The sequence below is a fragment of the Miscanthus floridulus genome, chromosome 4 (genome assembly GCF_019320115.1).
Source record: "Miscanthus floridulus cultivar M001 chromosome 4, ASM1932011v1, whole genome shotgun sequence".
Lineage (NCBI taxonomy): Eukaryota > Viridiplantae > Streptophyta > Magnoliopsida > Poales > Poaceae > Miscanthus > Miscanthus floridulus.
The window spans coordinates 112,384,041-112,397,623 of NC_089583.1; positions in this window are offsets into that span (position 1 = coordinate 112,384,041).

Consider the following 13,583-nt stretch of genomic DNA (forward strand, 5'->3'; position numbering starts at 1 on the left):
TTCGCTGAGGTGGGATGAGCATGCCTCAGAGCACTTCTACACCGTGTTGCAAGAGGACTTCTATAGTGCATATCTCAACAGCTATGTTGCCTTCATATCTCAATAGGTCTACTCCTTAGAGTCTCTAGTTGTAGCTACAGGCGAGCAGATCCGTCCTCACCTCACTTATCTGCCAAGCTTGTTAGATCTCCTTGGACGGACTGGTCGGTATCTACCATCTTGGGTCCATGAGTTCTACTCCTCCCTGTGGATTGACCTGAGACATAGGTTTATTCATTTTGCTTTTTGAGGGCGTAACTATAGGCTCTAGAGCATGAGGGTTAGAGAGATACTGAGGATTCTAGAGTCACCTATTCGTCTTCACGAGGCATGCTATGGATAGACAGGGCCTTCGAGATGCCCTCATGGCGGACTTGTGACACCTATAGATCTTGTCAGATCGTGCTTTATAGAGCCATTTGTCGAGGGGTCAAGTAGGACACCATGTGACCTTACACCTATAGCTCGGCTCCTTGATGCTATTATGAGGACTCTGCTTCTAAGGATGGGCTACCGTGAGGGCCTGACTCGAATTTAGCTATAGCTAGTGCATTACCTAGTGTCTTAGACTGTCTTTGATATTTGGGATGTGATACTTTTAGAGATGGAGGCACACTAGCAGAGGGCTTTAGAGGTCACCGTCTGCTACCTTATGCTCATTGGATCACTTTCTTACTCTAAAAGGTAGTTCCACACAAGTCCCTAGAGATAATGGCAGAGTGGACAGGTGCTAGTACTGAGTTTCCATAGTATGACATGAGCCAGATGCTACATCACAGTCGTGCGAGGACACCTCGCCAGCTAAGTCATCGCCTAGAGGTACTAGAGACAGTAGCTCAGTAGGATGAGATCATTAGGGGCATTGCAGAGACAGAGGAGTAGCTTGATGCACAATAGAAAGTGAGGTCAAGAGCGACCCGAGTGATAGCTCAGACGATGACTATCAACCAATTCTATAGATGGCACCTCATCCACACGACAAAGAGGCTAGTGGCTCTAGGTCAGCTCCACCATAGCCATCGTAGACAGACTCGACACTCCAAGCTATACTTGAGCAGATGAGGTAGGACTAGTCACGCTAGGCATAGGAGACCACATCTGCACTTGCTCAGGTTCAGGCATGACAGGATGAGTTTTAGCGGCAACAGTAGGCCATGCAGCAGCAGCAGCTTATGATTCAGCAGCAGTTACTCGGCTTCATGCTGCATGTATTCACTACTATTAGAGTTGATCCTCAGCAGTCTACATTTTAGATAGGTCAGCCTACCACCACCACTCCAGTGACTCCAGCAGTATAGCCCAGAGGGCTTCCGAGTCAGAGACAACCAGATCCTTAGTTTGCCTTATCTACAGAGCAGGTGTCTTAGTGGTTTGCTTCACCAGGGATAGCTCAGGGTCCGCACTTTACTCCTATTGTTATGGGCTTCACTTCGACTCAAACTTCTTCAGCGTAAGTGACGGACACCCCAGTCTTTAGGAGTCTCGGCACTACCTTCAGTGAGCTTATAGGGTAGCCTACACCTCCAGTGTTCTGAGTCTCTATCCCTACCATAGTTGCTCTAGTTATTAGGACTACCAAGATAATTTTGTTGTCTGTTGTATCATCCGAGCCACCTCAGACAGTCACTCCTACACTTGAGGCTTCACCGACAGCGACAACAGTAGATGTGGCTCCCCTTCCTACAGTGACACCTATAGAGTTATAGGACATGCTAGTTACTGACCAGATCCAGACCGCTTCACCTTCACTTCCAGCTATAGAGAGTCAGTCCCCTCTGAGTTTAGGGTGAGAGGATGATGCAGCTCATTTCTAGGTCTCTCACCGCACCTCAGTGCCTAACTTGATTGCTCCTGTCCCACTGTCTGACCTTTAGGTTTTGGTGCTTGACGCCAAAGGGGTAGAGGGATCGAGTATGTTAGGGACCGAGTATGTTAGATTTAGCAGGAGCGTGTGAGATGGACTTGATTCTTTTGGTCTTTCGTGCGTGATACTTCATGCATTCATGTTTACTTTCATGCATTGTATTATATACATGTGATGGTAAGACTTATGTGACATGTGTGCTCTCTACATTGTTTTATATATATCATGTCACTTGGTTATGCTCATTGGCTTTGGTTCCGTGTTTGACTCCGATTCAAATGAGCTTTACTTCATGTACTCATACTTAATTCATATCTTTTGAGTACACCATGTTGGCTTAGGTCATATAAGCATGCCTAATCCTTTTGTTTCTATTGTCAAAAGCTTATATGAATCAAGCATGTTGAAAACCTCACTCGTCTCTTTTACATACTCGAGGTTGTGTTGTCATCAATCACCAAAAAGGGGAAGATTGAAAGCATCTAGGCCCCCAGTTGGGTTTCAGTGATTAATGATGACATGAGATTACTATGACTAACATGTGTTTTGCAGAGGCAATTTGAGTTATGTCATGGTAATGGAAATTGATTGGGCAATCATGGTTGTCATGCCCCTGTCAATGGAAATCATTTTGGTTTTTAAAGGATGGACGACAAGGTTAAGGATGGACTAGTTATAAGTGTCGTTTGGTGTTGGAGAGACACTTAGAGTAGTATAGGACTTTGTTTATCTTTTGGTCATACTATTATGGGGGGTATAGACTAGTAGCATAACCTAGGTGAGTCTAATGGATTAGGTGTGGTGCACACTTGTCAGACTTTGCACTAGGTAGCTTAGGAATAGCCCTAATATCGATGGAAGTCAACTTCATTCACAAAGAATTTCAAATTAGAAGTAAATGGAGAGTCAAATGACTAATCGAACGTTGGTTTGGTTGTGACCGAACACAGCTTGGAGAGTCCGGTCAGTTCATTTGATCGGCAGTAGCAGTCAGAGTGTGATCGAACGCTGGACACTAGTGCTCACCGGACACGTTGCTAGCCGTATCTATACCCGTGTGGACAGGTTGTTGACCACGGATCAGACGCTGAACAAAGAAATGACTAGACTCTGGGTGCCAACATCCAGTCAACAACAGTAAAGTTCCAGAGAGGGTTTTTTATGACTGGATGTGTCCAATGGGTGCTGACCGGACGCAGGCCAGAGTTTGGTCAAAGCAAACGGCTCTTTCTGACACGCTGACATATTACACTGACAGGTGCGTCCGGTCACCTTGACCGGAGCGTCCGATCACCCTGATACTTGTTGGGTTAGACCTCAACCGTTATGTTTTGAATGGGGGTATAAATACATATCCCACTCGTTCATTTGAGGCCTCGTGCCCATTTGTTCAGCTGAGAAACATCTTTGGAGTGCAAGGGAGAGTAAGAGCCTAGTGGGGTGATTGAGATTTGATAATCCAGGATTAAGGACCTCATTAGTGCATAGGGAGTAGCAAGTGTGCATCCACCTTTCTCATTAGGCTTGTCTTGGTCAAGTGAGAGTTTGTGCTTGTTACTCTTTGTGATCGCCATCACCTAGACGGCTTGGTGGTGAGAGCTTGGTGATCATCCGGTAGAGCTTGTGGATGACCCAAGTCATGTTGTGAGCGGTTGTGGGCGATTCGCCGTGATGGAGTGTCAAAGAATCAGTCCATAGAGAGCACTTGATCCTTGCGTGGATCAAGGGAGAGCTACACCCTTGCGCAGGTGCTCCAACGAGGACTAGTTGGGAGTGGCGACTCTCCGATACCTTAGAAAAACATCACCGCGTTCCTTTCCCTCTCTTTATTTTGAACATTTACATTTAAACAATTCATTTCATGTATGTACATTCCTAGAATTATCATGTTAGAGTAGGATTTGAACCTAGGATGTAAAACTTTTATACGGCAGAATAATAGAAACATATTCTAGTCACAAGGGGTGAAATGGGCTAAGTATAGGGCTTAATTATTGCAAAAAATTAGAATTAGCTCAATTCACCCCCCTTAGGCATCTTGATCCTTCCACAGTGGATGCTGGGACAAGCGCCTCCTCATGGAGGCGGAGTACACTGAGCTGGTCGACGATGAAGTCCAGACTTCCGAAGAGGAAGGTCTGAAGCGGCTTGAAGACGGGAGGAACCCACATCCCAACAAGTGAGAGCGTGGGAAACTCCAGCGAGCCGAAGCGAATCGTATCGCTCGAGCCCACCATGTCGAAGATGGTGGAAAGGTGGGCCATCCAATGACCAAAAAACGTACGGCGTCCTCCCCACGGACAACGCCAACTATCGGTGCGAAATGTGGCCAACAAGTAAATATCTGTAGTTTTGTCGTGCGTTGTGATCGGATGTGGCCTAGCAATCAATGACACATGATTTATACTAGTTCAGGCAATGGGTCCTACATCTAGTTGAGGTCGGTTGGTGACTTTATTCCTGAGTCAGGTGCTCAAAGTTTGCTGTGGGGTTACAAACGAGTGAGGAACGAAGTGGGGGTGTAAAAGGCCTGGTCGGACTCTAGTCCGGGTGGAAGAGAGTGACGGGAGCTCAAACGTATGCTAAGTATTAGAGCGTATGCTCTGTGTATCCGAGCTTATCAGCTATTGAGAACGTGTAGACTGTGTAGTTGTCGAGTCGTTGAGTCGTTGAGTCGTCGAGTCCTCGAGTCCTCGGATCGTCGCGCATCCCCTTTTATAGTTGAAGGGGGTGGCCTTACAAGTCAGAGAGAAAGAGAGTGTATATGAGTGCTGCCTAGTCTTGTTGCCCACACCATCGGGTATGGGATGGACACCGTCGCCCGCCATACTGTTTACGTCGCCATCGCCACCTTACTGTTCATGCTCTGTTGTATTTGGCAGGCTGCACAGTGTTCGCCTGGTGCGGCAAACGATGGCACCCACAATATTGTTTATGCTTTGACGCGTCTGGAAGACTGTACAATGTCTGTCTGACATGGCCCGACGGCACCGTCCTACAGGTGCGCAAGGCATGACAGGGTACGGTCTTCGGTATTACGGTTGATTTGAGCGCCTTACCTTATCTGCTCTGCCTACTCCCCGGGCCCACACCGAGCGGGCGTCCCTGATCGGTCGTTCCCAGTCGGCCTCGACCGTGTCGGTCGGAAAAGAGCAGCGAGCAGAGGTCCGATGTATCCTCAGTCGGAGAAAGGGGGTCGGAGTCGGACTGCAGTCCCACCACGGCCAGGCCTTCCGGGCGGGGCTCCAACCAGATCTCCTGGCTAGAGGTGCCGGTCGGGGACTGGATCATGGTCTTGGCCTGTCATTGTGTATCTGGGCCGGCCTAGGCGTGTGCTGTCGCTACGCCGCCTACTGGGCCGAATTTTGTAGAGAAGCGGGTCCATTGAGGACTTCGGGTTTATGAACCCCAACCCATTCGGGTGGCCTCATTTCACGCACTCATTTTGCCTGCCCTTTTGGACAGTGCGCTCTGCTTAGGTTTCTCATGATGCCGTCGCCAGGAACAGTTGACCCCTAACTTAAGCAAAGCTTATCCTATTTCCATGTGTCGACGATTCTGCATAGTTGCGTGCTTTTCTGGATCCTCAGTGACCAACTCTATATAGCCATGGTAAGAATCATGTTTTATTCAGTACTAGATATAGCTGTAAAAAGCAAGGTAGCTTAGCTACTAATCGTTGATTATTAGAAATTACTAGTCTGAAGCAAAAACTTGTAACCCATGAAGGTACTGCTCCATTATATATTGGAACAAACATGCAGAATAGTACTTGACTTGTTTGTACTTTGTACCATGCTGGCTCACACTATCACTGGGCTTTTCAATGAAACAATCAGACGGGTACCATGCATTTCCATGTACCACGGGCACATGCACTTGTAACCTCACGCCCGAGTTCTCTACTGCTGACTGGCATCTCCCCCATGTCCTGTAGGTGTTGTTGGCATTCGGCAAGATGCCCCCTTGTGACTTTGAGTCGAGAGACTGATGATGGGTGCGCTGTCAAAGCCTCAAATCCAGTTTTAAAAAAGCTGCGTTCTGACTTTTTATGACGAGCAAGTTCTTGGCTAGGGCTAGTCTACCAGTACTAATTTGGTAGTACTAGCTTCTAATCACTTTGGACTTTTTGGAGTTTGGATGATAGGAGTATAATTGATAAAAGCGGCACCTCAAGAATTAACGCCTTGTTTAGTTCATCTCCCTAAAGTTTAGTTCGTGTCACATCATATGTTAAATATAGACTAAAAAATAACTAATTGTACAGATTACGACTACTTTGCGAGATAATTATTTAAACCTAATTAGTCCATGATTTGACAATGTGGTGCTACAGTAAACCTACCGTAACATGTGTTAATGGCGGATTAATTGGGCATAATAAATTCGTCTCGCGGATTCCTGAGGACTTTTGTAATTGGTTTTATTATTACTATCCGAACACTTCCACGTGACACTCCCATGTGATACCCGATATGACATCCCTAAACTTTAGCCTCTAAATTTAATCACCACCAATATAGTCCTTCCCAAAAAGTAACAACAGGATGCCACTGGACTTAGCCAGCATGTGATTCGGACCTTGGTTTGGCGCAACGCATGGGACAGCACAGTGGAGTGGAGTGGCCGAGTGGTGGCCTTGGCCCTTGGCCCTTGGCCCTTGGGCTAGGAGACACAGGGCTCGCCTCACCTTGTCCTCTCTTGACCTGTCAGTGTTAGCCGTAGCTAGGGCCATGGACACGGACGACAGACCTTCTGACATGGCATACGTTCGTCTCCTGAGACCACCGCGCCTGGGAGGTCGCGCGCGCGGCACCTTTTGGTCTGGAGCCCGATCAACCACGAGGTCGCGTCATATTTGTTGGTCTCTGCCCAGGCCCAGGGTCTTTTTGTCTGATAACGCGATTTTGATAGGTTTTTGGAGGGTTGAGAGGTGGGGGAGCGGCCAGCGGCAGAGGGGTCGCCGTGGGCCGTGGCGACGGCGTGAGCGCCCGAGGTGAATGGTTTGGATTTCGGAATCACAGACTCACAGTGCACGTCGCCGACCGAAGGTGGTGGAAACGGATCGGAAGTTCGGAACAAGGACCGTCCGGTGCAGGTGCAATTTAACGGCGACCTCCCCTGACCCTTATCTCGCCGGTCGCCGCCGCCTCGATCATGCGGATGCGATGCCCCTGCCATACAAACACCGGGCGATAGATTAAGGTTTGGCTGTTTGGCTCATGGCTGCCTTGCCAGTTGCCACACATGCCCACGTGGTCCTCCGCACGGCGGCGAGGTCACGCCCGATGCCGACCAATGGTAGTTTTGCTCTAGGAAATACAACAGCTCTGAGGTCAAAGGCTGGAACCAGCGGGAATTGTGTACCGCTTGGCGATCTTAACATTGTTGTAGCCCAGGCAGCACACCAGGCAGGCCTGCAAAATCGATAATGATGCGGTATAGGGAGTCCGTCTGGGTCACGACCTAGCTCAACATCGCTCATCCACGAGAAAATTGCATTTTTAGTAGCCCAAACAATACGCTTCGCAAAACTAGCATTCGAAACATTGCTTTCGTAAAAATAGCAGCCCTTAGCAATTTCTTCTTATTTTCTTTACCATTGTTCCTTTTTTTCTCTCTCTTTATTTCTTCTAAAATCTGGAGCAATCTGCCCCTGTTCTAATTGAGATGCTAATTGACGTGAGATCCACATCTGCTGGTCGCTGGGCTGGATACCTCTGCAGGCCTGAATGTGCCTGGATACGTACCCAAGATGGCCACAGACCCATATAATAGAATAAATAAATTTATGCGTATCACATGTTCATAATTTGAGACTAAAGGAGTTCATCTCACATACCAAGGAAAAACAAGTTCATCTTACAAATCTATAAATTTAGACTAAATGAGTTTATCCCACGGATCAAGGGAAAACGAGTTCATCTCACAAGTCCATAAATTTAGACTAAATGAGTTCATCTCACATATCAAGGGAAAACGGGTTCATCTCACACATCCATAAGTTTAGACTAAATGAGTTCGTCTCATATCAAATAAAAGTGATCACATCTTGCAAAATATCATTCATCCAATATATAACTTTCTCTTTAGAGTCATCTTCTTTGGTGCAGATGCAGTAGGTATCCTCATAGGAGTAGTGGTGGAGGTCTGTGAAGAACTGCCCTCTCCGAGTAAAAAAGCAAGACGGCTGCACAAATGTGTGTAACGAGAATTAGATAAATCTTTTTATTTGTTTGGAATAAAATGACATAGGTTAAATGTGTTACTATTTCGTACCTTCTCGTTATCATTCATGGACTATCCCGTAGTATTTCTTCTCTTGTTGACCTTTGTGGGGTGCTAAGCCTATCTGGATTATCTTTTGTAACATTCTTTCTAGGCTGCTGCCTCTTTCTACGAGTAAAAAAATATTTGTAATGATATGGTGATTCAAGGGTTGCAACAAAAAAAAAATACTTGCCTCTTTTTCTTTGTCACGTTGAGTGGACATTTGGAACTAGCTTATCTGTGATCTTTTTCACCGCATTTCTTGCTAGTTATTGGGCCTCTAGTCATTTTCTTCCCTTTAGAATTGGTTGGTGCAGTATCATCAATTGGAGCAGCAGCATTGCCACCTTCTACATCTTCCTTTTTTCTTATGGCCACCTTCAAGACATCCTTTCAACCTGAGTTTTCTTCATCTTCCCATATTTCCTTTAGCAAGAGGAGCACCAACAACAAATAGCGACTCCACTTGAGGCTATTGTGTTTTGTCAGTTATTGACTCAATCTCTATACCATAAACAGCTTTGAATATATCCACCGAGTAATACTCATGCATAAATTGTTCAAGGTCAACTCCCCGCTGTGTGGTTATAAAGGCCGATGCATGCTGACATGTCTTACCAGTGTGCTGCCATTCAAGACAAGTACAAGTCATTTCCTTTGATTTAATTTCACAATGTGCCTTTTAACCTTCTTGCTATTGTCCTAGACCTCTGCACTCCAATTAGCAGAAGTGTCCCAACTCTCTAGTATTTGCCTTTAGCTGAACCATAATACTTGGACGTAAACGTCAAAAAAAAACTTGGAAGTATCCTGCCGACTGGTAGTCTATCTAAAATATTTCTTCTCTTGTTCTACAATTTTATGATCATCTCTCTGACCTGCAAATTACATAAGTAATGTCAAACATATATATATATATATATATATATATATATATATATATATATATATATATATATATTTTAAAAAACACATCTATGAAAAAGATAGGTAGCCATATTCACCTTATCCGTAAGCTCAGCAACAGATAAGTCCTTGATGTCTCTTATCCAATTATTAAAAACCTTTGCTACATTATTCACCTTATCCGCACTGCCAACCTGAACTCGTCCATTGATGGCTACATCGTGCCAAGATCCATTTGTGGGTGGTCCTTATCATATGAAATAACCAATTCAGTTGGTATGTTACTATGTCATCACTATTAGGAATGGCATCATCATCATCATGACTACCCTGCTCAACCATTACATGATCATGTGATGCAGCTACCTTTCCTGACTCCTCGTCGGGGGTGTTTGATCATGGACTAAAATTTAAGAGGTGTCATATCGGGTATCACATCGAGTGTTTGGACAGTAATAATAAAACAAATTACAGAAATCGTCAGTAATCCACGAGACGAATTTATTAAGCCTAATTATTCCGTCATTAGCACATATTTACTGTAACACCACATTGTCAAATCATAGACTAATTAAGCTTAATAAATTCGTCTCGCAAATTAGTCTCAACCTATGCATTTAGTTTCGTAATTAGTCTATATTTAATACTTCAAATTAGTGTTAAACATCTGATGTGATACGGACTAAAAAAGTTCAATTCTTCATTCTTCGTCATGTGTTTTTATGATCTGCAAGCTATCCCAATCCACTCGTGGCATAGTTTCCGCAAATTCTAAATTAGACCTGACAAACCATATTAACTTCATCAAACTACACTTCTGACAGAAATGGGGAGTACAGTCGTTCATCACGTACCTGTGTACGGCATGATCGGGTCGGCCACGGTGCGTCGTTCGGCATCGTTCGGCAAGACCGGAGTCGCGGCAACGGGCAGCAGGGTTCTTACCATAGCGATCGCGTACCCTCAGCGATGGGGTGTGCCGCGGCATCATGCGGAGGCGGCATGTCGAGCCACGGAGGCACGTCACGTGGCAGGGCCACGTCGGACAGCGGCGCCACGTCGTCCGGCGGGGTCATCTCGAGCGGTGGTGGCACGTCGTCCATAGAGAGCGAGCTAGGGCTCGCGTGCAGCAGGAAGACGATACGAACGAGAACCAGCGGCGGCGTGACTGGTTACGTGAAATAAGCACAGCAGGATCTCACGTCAATTAGCATCTCAATTAGCACAGGGACAGATTGGTCCAGATTTTAGAAGAGATAAAGAGAAAGAAGAAAAAAGGAACAATGGTAAAGAAAACAAGAAGAAATTGTTTGGACTGCTATTTTTACGAAAGCAATGTTTCGTATGCTAGTTTTGTGAAGCGTATTGTTTAGGCTACTAAAAATGCAATTTTCTCTCCATCATTTGTCCTTACCCCCAACCGTATAAAAAAGAAAAATCCTTCTTATCTCCACTACACCGCCTTGCGGCTGCCACTTAACTCTCCTATTTCGAACGCGGATGTCGCTCTGCCTAGCTGCTACCACGCGCCCCATCCGGCGCCGCTCGCTTGCCCCCGTTGCAAGCGCTTCTCGCCCCCTCCTGTCGCGAGCGCTCCTCGCCCCCTCTCATCGCGTGCGTTGGTGCTGGTGGTGCTCGCTCCGCCCATCACACGCGCCGCCCGCCCGGCTGAGCCAAGACCGGTGCTGGTGGCAGTGGTGCGCGCGTGCGCCGCCGGTGCTAGTGCGCCCGCCTGACTGAGCCAAGTGCGCCGCCGGTGCTAGTGCGCCCGCCTGACTGAGCCAAGGCCGCTGCCGGTGGCGGTGGTGCTCGCGCGCCGCCGCTCGCTGTCGGCACCGACCTTGGCGGTTGGAATCGACCGACCCCGGCCTTCTCCTCCCCTATGTTGCATATATATTTTTTAATTGTTTTAGGCACTTCAGATGTATGTTGCAGTTGTCGCATTTTAATGTTGCATAAGTAGATCGTGGGATGCTGCACATGTTGCATATGTTGCAAGTGTTTCGGATGTATGTTGCAAGCGTTTGTTTAAAATGTTTCATCTATTTTCAGACGTATGTTGCAATCGTTTTTTATCTGAATGTTGCATATGTTTAACACATATGTTACAAACAGTATGTTCCAAGATGTTGCAACTATTTCAGTCTTATATTGCAGCAAGTTGTTTCATGTTGCAAGTTTCGAGTGTTATTTTTTGGATGTTTCATGTGTTCCACACACATGTTGAAAGTGCATGTTTTAAGTATTTTATCTGTTTTCAGATGTATGTTGCATTCAAAAAAAATTCATGTTACACGTGTTTTATGTTGTTTGGCCTGAGACGAACCGGGCGACCGAGGGGCGGCAGACGGGGGCGCTGAGGTGGGCGGACGGGTGCTCCGGTCGGGGGCACGCTCGGTCCTGGCTCTCGAGTGCCGCCCGCGTGGAGAGAGAGGAGCTGGTCTGGAGAATGACCGGCAGGGGCAGATACGGAAGCAGAGTACGCGCGTGGGCCAGGCGGGGCAAATCTGAACCAGGGTGGGGCGATGGTGGACTGAGGTGGGCTGTGCGGGCGTCCGGACTCGTGCGGGCGTCCGGGGTCCGGGCGCTAGCCACGCCGCTGCAAAATCTCTTGCTGCTGGGTACTGTAGATTGCAGGCCAAATGTTAGCAGATCCACTCGAGCAAGGAAAACCAAATATGCGGAAGAAAATATGTACAAGTACTCCCTCGGCAACTTGCAGTTTGACATTACGTGCTGTCCAACGTTATGTCATGACCGTTAATATCTGTCTATCCATCGTATTTATAATGGCCCTGTTCGGCTTACTCCATATTCGGCTTGTTTAGCTTCTTTTTTTAGTCAAAACAGTGTTTTTCTCTTACAACAATTTAGCCAGAATAGTATTTTTCAGCCAGTTTCAGCTAAGTTTCAGACCAGCGAACGGGACGAATATATGGTTTTAGGATGATCTAATGATCTAGATTTACATATATTCGTCAAGAGGACCTAAAAGTTACGAGATTAATTAAAATATATGTTCTATTAGATGTTATGATGATCTAATGAGTAAAAAAACTCGACCCGTGAGAGTAAGACGCCCCCCCCCCCCCCGGGCATTGTGTTTGAGAAGAAGACCTTCTCACGCAGGTCGAGAAAACCTCCGAGCCTCTGTCTCAGTCATACACAGTGACACCACAGCTCTTGTGAGACTGAGCTGGTCTTAGACCTGTGCTTTGGCATGGGGTAGACGAGGGGATTTTTTTCATCGCGCGGATAAACTACGTCTCCTCCGGCCAACAAATCCACCCCCGAGAGGGTTCGAACTCTGGCCTGCAGGGTGCAAAGCACACAGCCAGACCAACTAGTCTAGCGTTCGGTTTACTAGAAATATATTACAAGATTTTTCAAAAAAAGAAAAAATCGCCAAGATTTTTATGATGATATAATGGACTAGATTTAAAGAAAAAATTTATATCACACCCTTGAATTATATGATGATCGAAGGATCTAGATTTACTAGGATTTTTATAAGACTAACCACTATAAATTTGAAATTCTTCTACTATTTCAACAAACACGTCTTCAAGAAAAGTGCAAAACACATCGAGGTCAACAGAGTTCAATTAGAAAAAATACAATGAAAAATTACAATGAAAAGCAATTAAACTATGTTTTGAAGAATAATTTAGAGGTAATTGTATCAATTTATGTAATCCTTTAATTTAAAATTATTCGTTCTCTTCAATTTTTCTAAATTTAAGATTGAACTTAAAAAGTATTTGTTTGATTTCCATACATATTAGACATTACTACTATGAATGAAGTTAGAAAATGCTCTTTTTTCTCTCAAGGGGCTAAGACTGCCTGTTGATTCTAGTATAACGGTCACTATAAAAAGATATAGTAAAAATTAAATAAAAAGAAGGTAGAACAGGTAAAAGTAAATTACAGAGTTCAATCAATGTTACAACTATGGGAGGTATTTTCCTTAATCGAATGCACTGGAGGTGTTTAAGTTGGACAACAATACCTTGGCAATCTAAAAAGTTATTGAACAACTTCTCATCCACACGCTGCTTCTGTGCTCTATGCCTCGCCATCTCAACCTATCTCACCGTAGACCTAGGCTTGATGACTTGCTCTTTCGACCCTTGTATTTTTGGTTGGAGAGTCTTAGCATAACTGACGACGTCAAAGAAGGGGAAGCAGACAAACATGTGTCGACTTCAATGATCGTGACTTACATTTGATAGCTTTCATGGCGATAACTTAGGGGAGAAACATGTTCCAACAACCGACATTACAACAAAGTAAAAAAAACATATCAGCTTTTGATATATTACGTGCAACAGGTCCTTCGATTACTCGATGCTCATGCGTGAGAGGTTGACAAGCAGTACATACAGTCTTTCACTCTTTCTTTGCAAGAAGCTGATCACAAGCAAAAAATCACAACATGATCGATATCAGGATAATAGTGACATGGCTAGCATGCTTGAGATGATTAACCCATTGGTTCCGT